Consider the following 13,195-nt stretch of genomic DNA (forward strand, 5'->3'; position numbering starts at 1 on the left):
GTCTAAGAGGCAATTGCTCCTTTAATTTGTTTATGATATGACCTCTAATACCAAAGTTCGGTATCCATTTAGAATGTATCTTGGTATATGATGTGAGTAGTTAGACTAAATCTAATTTCTACCAGACTGCTTTCTATTTTACCTAGTAGCTTTTATCAAACAATATAGCCTTACCAAAGAAACTATCTTTAGGTTTATCTAACATTAACCACTAGGATTATTTGCTCCTACATGTTGTGTACACTGATCAATCTCTTTATTTTTTTAACCAATTTGTACCACCAAATCATTTTCATGGTTCCTAATTTATAACACACTTTGAAATCTGATACTGTTAGGCCTTTTTCCTCTCTATTTTTTTTAACTCATTTCCCTTGAGATTAATGAATTTTTCTTTTTCTAGATGACTTCATTACTATTTTTCTGAATCTAGAAAGTAATCTTTTGATAGGATGATTGGTTATGGTACTGAATAAATAAACTTATGCGGTATTTCATTTTATTACCCACGAGCAATAATATTTTTCCAATTGTTTAGGTCTTTATTATTGGAAAGAACATTTTTAGGTGCAGTCATATAGTTCCTGTGTGTGTCTTAGCTGATAAATTTCCAAAATATTTTATATATTTTGTAGTTTTTAAGCATAATTTTCTTTCTAACTCTTCTTGGTAGATTTTGCTGGATTTATAAAGAAACGCTGTTGATTTATGTAGATTTATTTTATATTTTGTAACTTTCCTGGTTACAGTTTTGAAGTGGTTTTTTTTGTTTAATTTAAGTAAACTATGATATCATCTGCAAAAAACAAAAATAAGTACTTCTACTTTGTCTATGCTTGTTTCTGCAATTTCTTTCTCTTTTCTTATTGGTATAACTAGAGATTATAACAAATAACACAAATCAAATAATAAAGGTAAAAATTGACAGCTTAACTTCAGCCTTGTTACTGGAAAACTCTCTAGTCCTCATTATGTATAATTCTATTTCTTGGTTTTAGATACATACTACTTATCATTTTAAGAAGAGTTTTGTTTATTCTTATGTTTCCTAGCTTTTTTTTTTAAAACAGAAATGGGTCTTTGTTGATAGTTTTTCTATTGCTGAACCAACCCTACAACTATGTTTTTAGTTTTCTAATACTAAACCAACTCTATATCTATTATATTCAACCTTTGTTACCATAGTTTCTTTGTTAAGAATTTACTTTAAAAATTTTTATGTTAAATTTCATTAGGGATATAAGTTTAAAGCTCCCCATCTTTATATTGACTTTCTCCTCAAACCAAAATACAAATCAGAAACAGCATGTGATTTTCTTAGATACCCCTGTTTATTCTAAAGACCAAGGATCATGTTTTCCTACTCTGCTTTAATGCAAAGACACTTTCCAGAAAATTATAAAATGAGTTTATTTCTTGACCACATTCTACACATACCCTTATTCCCTGTAAGCTAGAGGACCATGATAGTATAGGAAAGTTTTTTGTTTGTTTGTTTTTACAATTCACTTTTTCATGCTATCCTAACATAATACTGTTCAGAGTCTGGGGATGGCTAAATGAGAAGCCCTAAGAGCGGAGTGGTGGACAGCATCTTCTTCCTAAAAGCTGTAAATGAGTGTTTGTTTTGTTTGAGGGTAATGTTTATTTTAGTGTCATACATAAGTTTAGGAGATTTTTTTTGTGGTATGATTAATATTAAATTCTCTGTTTCTGGGTTGGAGGAAGCTAGGGAAGGGATGGGGGTGGGGTAAGGAAGACCATATCAAGATAATATCTCTACCATAGAAAGAATTTGACAGAATACCTTCTGTTCCTATTTTTTCCAATCAGGCTATGCAATATTTTAAGTGTTCTTTCAATGTATGATAGAACTAACTTCTAAATACATTAGGTTCAAGAAATTTTTCCCACATTTATGTCATCTTCAACTTATTTTCCTGAGACTTAGTTAGGTCCTCCATTTCTTGTTCTGTTGTACTATGTATTTTGTATTTTTGTAAATATTTATTCATTTCATTTAATTTGTCAGTTCTAATCTCATGTGGGCAATGTGGCACAGTAAATAAATGTCAGGCCTGGAGTAAGGAAAACTTATCTTTGTGAATTCAAATCTTGCCTCACTTACTGGCTGTGTGACCCAGGGCAAGTCATTTAATGCTGTTTGCCTCATTTTCCTCACCTGTAAAATAAGCTGAAAAAGGAAATGTCACCAGTATTTTTGCTAAGAAAACCCCAAATGGGGGTCACAGAATCAGACAAATAAAAAATGGTTGGACAACAAAGTGTCATATAATTAGGCAAATAATTTCTTATAATTTCCTTTATTTCTTCTTCATTTATTTTGAATTCACCTTTCTCCCCCCCCATTTTTGATACTGGGAATATGGTTTATTTTTTTTTTTAAATAATTATAATAGAGGCAGCTAAGGGGTATAGTAGAGAGAACACTGGTCCTGGTGTTATGTGGATCTGAGTTAAAATCCAGCTTCAGACACTTACTAGCTGTGTGACTTTGGGCAAGTCACTTAACCCTGATTGCCTCCAACAAAAAAGAAAGAAAGAAAAGAAGAAAAATTAAAATGAGTAATGATGCATCTATGTTACTTTTTTCTTTAAAAAACCAAGTCAGTACTATTTACTAGTTGAATGACTCTTTTGCTTCTAATTTTCATAGTTGTTTCTTTGATTTTCAGTTAATTTTTAGTGTTTAATTGTTTCTTTAATTGGTTTTCTCATTTAAAAATTCACCAATCTGTTCTATAATTGTGTTGTTGAGGGAAACACTGAGAGACATAAATTTTCCCTAAGCCTTGATTTGCTTGTGACCCACAAGTTTTGGTGTATTGTCTCATTGTCATTCTTTTAAATGACTTTTTCTGTTCTTTCTGTGATTTGTTCTTTGACTCACCAATTCTATAGGATTATGTGATTTAGTCTCTGATTTTGTGTGTTTCTGTGTCAGTTGACTTTGTAGACTGCAACTTCACTTAATCTATTAATTGTGTCAGTTTGTATCTTCACTTATTCCCTAGAATTTTCCAAATAAGCCATCATATCATTAGGAAACAGGGATAGTTTTATTCCTCTTTAGCTATCATAATTCTTTTAATGTATTTTTCTTGTCTTACTGCTATTGCTAACATTTCCAGAAATAGTAGGAGGAAAATGGGCACTCTTGCTTTACTCTGATATTTGTTGAAAATATTTATAGTGCATCCCCATTGCTTATAAGGCTTGCTTTCAGTTTTAGATAGACACTTTTTGTGCTTAATATGTATTTTTAAATCCTTATATGCTTATACATCATAGGATTTTTAACATGAATATTGTACTTTGTCAAAAGTTTGTCAATTTTTTTTTCTTTTTTCTGCATCTATCGAGATAATCATGGGTTTTGGAGTGTTTTTGTTTTTCATATGATTAGTTATGTTAATTATTTTCTTAATACTGAGTCATCTTTGCATTCTGGTATTAATTAAACTTGGTCATAATGAATTATCTCTTGGACAAGTGTAGGATTTTATTCAAAATGTGATAGGACTTTATTTTAAAAATTTGAGTCTATATTCATTAAAATATTGTTTGTTTTTTGTTCTGCTACAGTGTTTTATCTTTCCTGGTTCAGCTATAGGACTATATTTCTCACTTAAAAGGATTTGGCTAGGGTGTTTTCTTTCTCATTTTTAAAGAATAAGTTATGCCTATGGATACTAATTGCTCTTTAAAAGTTTGATGGGATTCTCTTGTGAATCCATCAGTGCCAGAAGTTTTTTCTTTCACTTGATAGTTTTATTTTATTTTACTGCTAGTTTTCTTTTCTTTCCTTTTCTTTAGACTGGGTTATTAGGAATTCCACAAATCTTCCATCAGTTTGGAAATTTTATATTTTTTAAGGTATTACTCTAATTCATGTTCTCAGTTTTGTTAACATATAACCATATAATAGATTCTGATTATTTATTTTATTTCTTGTGTTTTTGTTGTGATTTCATCTTGCTCATTTTGCTTGCTCATAATGTTGATTTGCTCTCCTGTTCTCTTCTTTTTAACTATATTGGCTAAAGGTTTATGAATTCCATGCTTTTTCAAAGAACCGGTTTTTAATTTAATTGATTTCTATAGTTTATTTTTGTTTCCAGTTCATCTATTTCTCCTTTTTTATATCTCTGCTTTTATGCTTATTTCAATTTTTTGTTAATTTTATAATTTTTTCAATAGTTGCAATCAATTTATTAAAAGAAATGATCGATTAAGCATCTGCAATGGTGACTTCAACTTCTATACCTGGTTCAATATTGATAGAAGTGATCTGTTTAACAATTTCAGAAGGACTGTGCAAATCAATAAGGTAATTGTGGATTTTCATCTGGAACAGATCCCAAATCTTTGAACCTTCACCACAAGGACTTTTTCTAGTTGTGATTCGAAGTGTCCTAGTGGGTATTTGAACAGGTCCCTTCACTTTCAAATTATTTTCTTTGGATCCTCTAATTAGGTCAGCGCACACTTCCTGAAGGGATTTCACATTGTGGCTGGTGAGAGTGATCTGGTTCCCATGAATGGCCGCTTCTGGATCCAGAAGGGTCTTGCAGGTGTCTTTGAATGCCACGGCAGTGGAGCGCTTCCTGATCGACTTATTCCTCCATGAGAGCAAACAGCAGTGAGTCAGGAGGAGAAGAGGCAGCTACTGCTGATTCCATGCGACTGCAGTGGCAATACCCTCACTAAAGAAAATTTTATAATTTTTAAATGAAAGTATATCAATCCTCTCTTTATCATTTTGTAAATACATATTTGTGTGGTTATGATTTTTCTTTTTTTTTTTCTTTTTTTTCCTTTTTTTTTTTGGCTAGGCAATGGGGTTAAGTGACTTGCCCAGGGTCACACCTAGTAAGTGTTATGTGCCTGAGGCTGGGTTTGAACTCAGGTCTTCCTGAATCCAGGGTCAGTGCTCTATCCACTGTGCCACCTAGCTGCCCCAGTTATGATTTTTCTCATGACAACTATGTTAGCTGCATCCCAGTTATTTTGGTAGGTTGTTTCATCATTATCATTTTCTATTACATAACTGTTGTTTCTACATTTTTTTTTCACTAACAAGGATGTCATTGTTAAGTATTTAGGTCTATGTTGTTAGTTTTTACTCTATGAACTGATAACCATTTTTTGTATTGTAGTCTGTAAAAGATATATTTACTATTTCTGCTGTTTTACATTTGTTTGCAATATCTTTATGCCCTTATACATTATCAATTTTTGTAAAAGTTCCATATAGCACCAAGAAATACATATATTCCTTACTAGTCTCTTTTAGAAGATGACATAAGTTTTTTTTTATTCTACTTTCTCCATCAACTTGTTCACTTTTATGTTATCACTTTCTGTTAGACTTCTCCAAAACTGAGAGAGGAATACTGAACATGCCTGTCATTATTGTGTTACAATCTATGTCTTCTTGTAACTCAGTTAATATTTCCTTTTTGAATACAGATACAAAGAAATTAGGAGTATGTAAATTTAATAATGATATTCATTTGTCTTTGTCTTTGACTAAGCATACAGGAGTTTCAATCTTTATCTCTTTATATTTAAAATATAAAGTTTGTTTTTATTTTTTTCTGATAGCATTATTGCTGTCCTACTTTTAAAAAATTCACTTGATGCATGGTATTTCTACCTCCAGGTCTTCATTTTTATTTTGTGTGTATCTTTATTTTTTTTTAATGTGACCCTTAGACTTATATGAACTGATGCTGAATGAAATGAGCAGAACCAGTAGAACATTGTATACAGTAACAGCTACATTGCGCAATGACTGACCTTGATAGACTTAGCTCTTCTCAGTAATGCAAGGATATAAGGTTACTCCAAAAGACTCATGATGGAAAATGCTATCCACATCCAGAAAAAGAACCATGGAGTTTGCATGCAGATGGAATCATACTATTTGCTCTCCTTATCTTTTGTTGTTTTGTTTTATTTCTTCTTTCTCATGGTTCCTCCCATTAGTTCTAATTCTTCTATACATCACAACTAATGTGAAAATACACTTAATGTGAATGTATAGGTAGAGTCTATATCAGATTGTATACCATCTTGGGGAAGGGATAGGAGAGGAAGGGGAAGAGTTTCTCATAGACCAGATACAGGCCAGGAGAGTAGTAAGCATACCTCTCCTTAGGTCATGACACCTTGGAAGAACTGAAAACAGATCCCCAAAACTAGCTCTGAAAATAGCTACACAAAAAATCTGAAGCTTCGGACAGTACCTCCCAGGAGAAGAGCCACAATTTAACATCAAGTTAAAAGTCAGTAAATAGGCTGGAAAATGAGCAAACAATAACAAAAAGAACCTGATCATAGAAAGTTACTTTGGTGCCTGGAAAGATTAAAACATAAACTTAGAAGAGTATACCAATGTCAAAACAGCTTACATGCAAAGCCTCAAAGAAAATTAGGAATTGTGCTCAGGCCCCCAAAGAATTCCTGGGCAGGGTTTAAAAAAATTTCAAAAATTAGAGAGGTAGAGGAAAAATTGGGAAAAGAAATGAGTTATACAAGAAGAAAATAACACCTTGAGAATCATAGTAGGCCAAATGGTAAAAGGGGCACAAAACTCCACTGAAGAAAACTTAAAAAACAGAATTAGCCAAATAGAAAAGGAAGTACAAAAACCCACTGAAGAAAATAATTCCTTGAAAAGTAGATTAGGAGCAGCTAGATAATAGAGTAGAGAGAGCTCTGGCCTTGGAGTCAGGAGAAGCTGAGTTCACATGAGGCCTCAGACACTTGACACTTACTAGCTGTGTGACCCTGGGCAAGCCACTTAAATGTGATTGCCTCACCAAAAAAAAAACAGTGAGAGAAGTAGATTAGGCAAGTGGAAGCTATTGACTCCATGAGACATCAAAGAACAATAAAACAAAATCAAAAGAATGAAAAAGTAGAAGAAAATATGAAATAACTTATCAAAAAATGAATTTACCTGGAAAATAGATTTAGGACAGATTATGTAAGAATTGGTGAACTACTTGGAAGTCATTATCAAAAAAGAGCCTAGAATCAGATTTCAAGGATTTATAGGAAAACTGTGCTTGTATTCTAGAACCTGAGGGCAAAATAGAAATTTAAAGTATATTTTCAATTATTATTTATTTTTAACTTTTTTTTTAAATTTTGAGTCCCGAATTCTCTTTCCTTACAGCCCTTCCCCTATCCATTGAAAAGGTAAGTAAAATACAAGTTGTACATGTGAAATAACACAAAATATACTGTAAAGAAGAGGTTACTACTGACTTGATTGCTAATCTTTACAAGATTACTTTTAAAGGTGAACTTCAAAGTTTTAGGAATTCTTAATTGAATTATTTTTGGAGAAATTGTGATTCCAAAAGCTTTGAATAACATGAAACTAATAAACTAACATGTCCTATTTAACAAAGAAAGTGTTGATCATCCTCACCAACTACCAATTAACTGCTATTCAGGGGTCAGGCAAGCCAACTTAGCCAAAGCAGCAATGCTTATTTAGTGTTTACTTACTGATTCATATGGGCTTCTCTGCTTTGCAGGAACAAATCCAGAGCATCATCCAGTAATTTGGAAAGATAACTGCCTTCTCTCTATGTCTGTAGGTTGACTACTTTTTTATATCCTCTATCCAGATGCAAAAACATAGTGAAGAATACCTTGGAAAAACTGGTCTCTTTTTGAGAACATTTGACCAATACAGAAGAACAGATTTTCTTTTAAAGTAGAGATCAGAAATAGAAAGTAGGCTTAGTGAAATAGGCAATATGAACTAGGAAATAGAGAAGTGGTGATTTTACAATTGCTATTCTCAGAGAGTAGCTACGATCTCTTTCTTTAAAAAAAAATCATATATTTATTCTTAACGTCTAAAAAACCTTTTTGAGGGGCAGTTGGGTGGCATAATGGGTAGCGCACCAGCCCTGAAGTCAGGAGGACCTGAGTTCAAAACTAGCCTCAGACCAAATACTTGACAGTTACTAGCTGTGTGACCCTGGGCACTTAACCCCAAATGCCTAAAAAAACCACAACTTTTTGACTTCCAAATTCTCTCCTTTGTGGCATTTAGAAAGTTTCAAGAGATGAAATTTCTGGGTAATTTAATCATTTTATTAATAATGCCAGCATTTTCAATACAAGGATGATCATTTGACTATGTCTCTTAGATCAAAGACCCCTCATGGCAGTGGGCTCACAGTTTATATGCTCTTAAAAGAATTGGTGTTCCCTCAGGGTGGAAATCAACTCTGACTGGTCAACAATCAGTGAGAAAATGAATAGTACAATGAGAGAGTAGGCAATATTACAATGAGGGTCTTGGGGTGTCTGACTTGGGTCACTCAAATTTTGATCAAAGAAATTTAGCAATTTCCATATCACCTGTTTGACAACGGGGATAATCAACACTTCCTCAGACCTGTCTGAACAAACACAATGAAAAGGAGTGCATCCATTACCTCAAACAGAATTTCTTTTACTGTGTGATTAGATCTTGGCCTGGGTAAATCCGTCTAAGACTGGTTGATTTCTAGATGAGGAAGTAGAAAAGGAGAAAAACTTTGGTCCTAATACAATAATTAGTTATTAAATAAAAGAGAAAAATAATCCCTTCTTACACCATCCTTTTAGTCTCTCCCCAAACTACTGAGAAGGCAAGCAGTACTATATCAGCTGTACTGTGAGATCATGCAAAACATGATTTCCATGTTAATCATGCCACAAAAAAGTAAGAAAAATAGAGCAACAAAATATGATTCAATTTGCACTCATAGTTCATCAATTCTCTCTCTGGAGGTAGATACCATTTTTCATCATGAGTCCTTCAGAATTGTGTTGGATCATTGTATTTATCAGAGTACCTAAATCTTTCATAGCTGATGATCATTATAATATTGTTGGTACTGTGTACAATGATCTCCTAATTCTGGTCTCTTCATTTTGCATCAGTTCAAATAGGTCTTCCCAGGTTTTTCTGAAATCATCTCTTTTGTCATTTCTTATAGCACAATAGCATTCCATCACAATCGTGCATTACAACTTGTTCATGGGCATCCCCTAAGTTTCCCATTCTTTGCCACCATAAATATTGCTATTGTAAATACTTTTGTAATATATATCATTTTTCTTTTTCTTTCATCTCTTTTGGATATAGAACTAGTAGTGTTATTGCTGAGTCTAAGGTTTTAAAGTCCTTATGAGCCAACTGAAATATTTATATTTTTTGTTTCAACCTTCTTTCTCTTGCTGGAAGCTACCAAAATAGCCTCAGTGTTAAGGAGGAACCACTCTGTTGTCTTTTTGATCATACTATGCCACTTTGAAGTCTTGTTGTAACTCAAAAGTATTGGTTACCTTTTGCCTCTTGTAAGTTTACAATTCTCTCCTTCCTTTTAGATGAGAAGAGAAAGGCAAAGACTAGTTTCTCAATTTTTATTGGCTTATTTAGATAGGTTTTGGGGGTTTTATGTACAACAATGGAAATTTATCTCTTTGTTCAGTTATTTTTCAGTTATGTCTGACTCTTTGTAACCCCATTTGGGATTTTCTTGGCAAGGATACTATGGTGGCTTGCCACTTCCTTTTCCAGCTCATTTTTACAGATGAGGAATTGTGGCAAACAGGGTTAAGTGACTTGTCAGGCCCACACAAATAATCTGAGGCCAGATTTGAACTCAAGACCTGAGGCCTGGCTCTCCATCCTCTGTGTCACCTAGCTGTCCAAGTTTATCTCTAGTATCCTATTCATAGATCTGAAACTACAGTATATTGCTAGAGCATACTCTTATGCTCAGTGGACTGAGAGCTCTAGAAGAGAAGCGTTGATTTAATTGCATAACTTCCCAGAGCAAAGAGAAACATATACCTGTGTTTCCCTAGTCAATGATTCAGCTAGTGGCTAGAGAGACTAATTGGCTAGACCGGTAGTGTGTGTGTGTGTGTGTGTGTGTGTGTGTGTGTGTGTGTGTGTGTGTGAAGGGAAGAATGGGTGGCACCTATATTCTTAGGCTTGGGAGAAGAAATCCATTTCTGCAGAGGGTAAGAGAGAAGATGGAAAAGAAGTAATTTTAATGGGAGAACCAAAAAAGTGGGGTAAGAATGAATGATAACCCTGCTGGCCTGTTTATCAGCTCAGCAAAAGATAACATCACCACTGCTAGATAAATGTGCATTTTGAAATGTTTGCCTGTTTTCCATGAGAAGGGTAATCTAATTAGGGGAAATTTAGAATTTTGATTAGCATTTAATGTTACTTCTACTTCTCAATATATTTGCAATAACCTTGGATTCAATAAAGGAAGTATAGGACAGCACTACTGTATGAGACATAAAGACAGTCTCATTAGTTTATAAATCACTTCCTAGAGAAAAAGAACACATTCTTCTAAATACGAGGCCACCTTGTTCTTGATTAAATACACTCAGTGGTCTTTAACAAAAATATCTTGTTGGTTGATAGATTAATCCCACTTCTGGGCATGTAGCCCCCAGAAATAAAGGTCTTTTGTATACCAAAATGCTCATAGTTGTATTTTTTTTGTCAGAGCAAACCATTGGAAACAAAATAGATACTTATTGATGTAATGGGTAATGGATGAACAAACTGGTATATGAATGTAATGGAATATTGTAGTGCAGCAATAAGAAATGTGAAGAACTCAAAGAAACATGAAAAGATTTGTATGAATTGGTAGACTGAAGTAAGCAAAACCATAACAACATAGATAAAGACTACAATAATGTAAATGAAAAGAACACTAACAGGAAGACATTTATAGTCTAGTTATTTCATTTTATAGATAGGAAGGCTGAGGCCCCCAAAAAAGTGATATACCCAAAGTTACACAATAGTCCATTTCAAGCAGTACTTGTTAAGTTTGTGGAAGGTACACTGCTAAGTACTGATGACACAAAACCAGACAAACAAAAAGAAACAATTCTTGCTGGCAAGGAGCTTACATTCTATTGGGAGTATATAATATGTATATAGGTAAGTAAATGCAAGGTAATTTGAGTGATGAATAGATGTAAACATACTCTGCTGCTTCAGTCTCCCTTATGGGAGGTTTTATTATGTTTCAGCACATTTGAGATTCAGAAAAATAACACCAAACAAAGATTAGGATTCTAATGAGACTTTTTATACAAAAATTACATCAGAGAGACAGAGAAATAAATTTTTACATATAAGAATCTTTATGGCCTCTGATGCCATAAAAGTCACACAGGTGAATGAATATCAAAGAATCAAAAAGTGATCCAGCAATAGCACTCCTAGGGCCGTATCCCAAAGAGATCATACAAATGGGAAAAGGACCCATATGCACAAAAATCTTCATAGCAGCTCTTTTTGTGGTGGCAAAGAATTGGAAATTGAGAGGATGCCCATCAGCTGGGGAATGGCTGAACAAGTTGTGGTATATGAATGTAATGGAATACTATCATGCTATAAGAAATGATGCACAAGCAGACTTCAGAAAAACCTGGAAAGACTTATATAGTCTGATGCTGCGTGAAATGAGCAGAACCAGGATAACACTGCACACAGTAATAGCCACACTGTGTGATCACTAATATTGATAAACTTAACCTTTCTCAGAAATACGAGGATCTAAGACTCCAAAGGCCTCTTGGTGGAAAATGCTATCCACATCCAAAGAAAGAACTATGGATTTGAATGCAGATAGAAGCATACTATTTACTATTGTTTTTCTTCTGTTGTGTTTTGGGAGGGAGGGGGAGAAAAATTTAAAACTCAAAAGCTCATGGAAGTGATTGTTGATAAACCAAAATTAATTTAAAAAAATAGAATCAAAAGGATTCATTATCTAATGGTTCCTTGGTTAAGGTTGAATAAACTAAGACTAAATTAGTAAATAGACTAAGTTATAGATTCAAAAACTGAGTTTGCAAAATCCTATATTTCAAAAGCATAAGGCTATATTTTAAGGAAATCAAAGTTGTATAATTTATTTTTAAATTTTTTTTGGCTGGACAATGGGGTTAAGTGACTTGCCCGGAGTCACACAGCTAGTGTTTAGTGTCTGAGGCAGGATTTGAACTCAGGTCCTTCTGACTCCAGGGATGGTGCTCTATCCATTACACCACCTACCTGCTCCAGTATAATTTAGAGGGAACGGTTATGTGTCACAAAGATAACCAAAGAGTTGGTGCCAGGTAGGATCTGTACTAAAATAAGGCCAGTTAAATTGCTTAAAGAAGCCTTGATTCCCTTTTAGACTTCTTATCGGAAGAATGTTTGAAGCTGTAAGTAAATTTTCACATCCCAATGGGACAGATTTCATCCAACTTACTAACTACTTAACTAGGAAAAATAGCCCTGACCCCTACCCACATAATAAAAATTAGTTTAAAAAAATCTCTCTCTGTGTCTCTCCCCACACACATACATATGAATATTTACATAGTACATAGATAATCTCACTACCTCTCAAATTTTTTGGCCCCTCCCCTCCTCTATTGATCCTTCACCTTACCGATCTCCTAGGCATGTCCAGGCCTTCTAGTGGAGTGTGGGGCATGTCTGTTCCCCTTTTTTCTAGTTTTCCCCCCAAACCCTTAAAGTACTGGGGTATAGGGGGCTCCATTGTTGAGCTTCAACTCTTGTTCTATAGGGGTAGAGATTTATTATTAGGGGTTCAATCCCCCTAAACTCCCCCACTTATCCACCCACAGATATTCCACTTGCTCCCACATTGCCTTCAGAGCATTGTGAATTTCCTTTGCATCAAAGACACAAAACACACACAAAAGAAACCAACTTCCTGCCCATTCTTCCCCAGAGCTTTTATCTTTTTTCATTTTTCCCTTAATTTCTACTCCTCTACCCAACCCTAAACTGAAGTTCCCTCTTTTTCTGGGAGTTAGAAGGGATCACTGGCCAGCTAGACCTGAATTCTTGGCAGCAGTCTAGTAGATATTATCAAATAGATGATAAATAAACATCTAGAAAATAAATTTTTGATTCCAAATAACTAACAAAGCTTCATTAAGAACAAGATATGTTAAACTTTTTCTTCTTCTTCTTCTCCTCCTCCTTCTTCCTCCTCCTCATCCTCCTTCTCCTCCTCTTCTTTTTTCCTTACTTTTTTCTTCCTTCTTATTTTTCCTTCTCTCCTTTCTTCATCCCTTCTTTTTTCTTTTT

At 34.0% G+C, this 13,195-nt stretch overlaps 1 pseudogene; it reads right to left on the minus strand.

Moving 5' to 3' along the window:
* Nucleotides 1-4,252: 4,252 nt before the first annotated feature.
* On the minus strand, nt 4,253-12,638 carry LOC110222178 (small ribosomal subunit protein uS10 pseudogene; annotated as a pseudogene).
* Between the last annotated feature and the right edge of the window lie 557 nt (nt 12,639-13,195).

This window comes from Phascolarctos cinereus, unplaced genomic scaffold (assembly GCF_003287225.1).
Source record: "Phascolarctos cinereus isolate Bilbo 61053 unplaced genomic scaffold, phaCin_HiC Scaffold_4;HRSCAF=312, whole genome shotgun sequence".
Taxonomy (NCBI): domain Eukaryota; kingdom Metazoa; phylum Chordata; class Mammalia; order Diprotodontia; family Phascolarctidae; genus Phascolarctos; species Phascolarctos cinereus.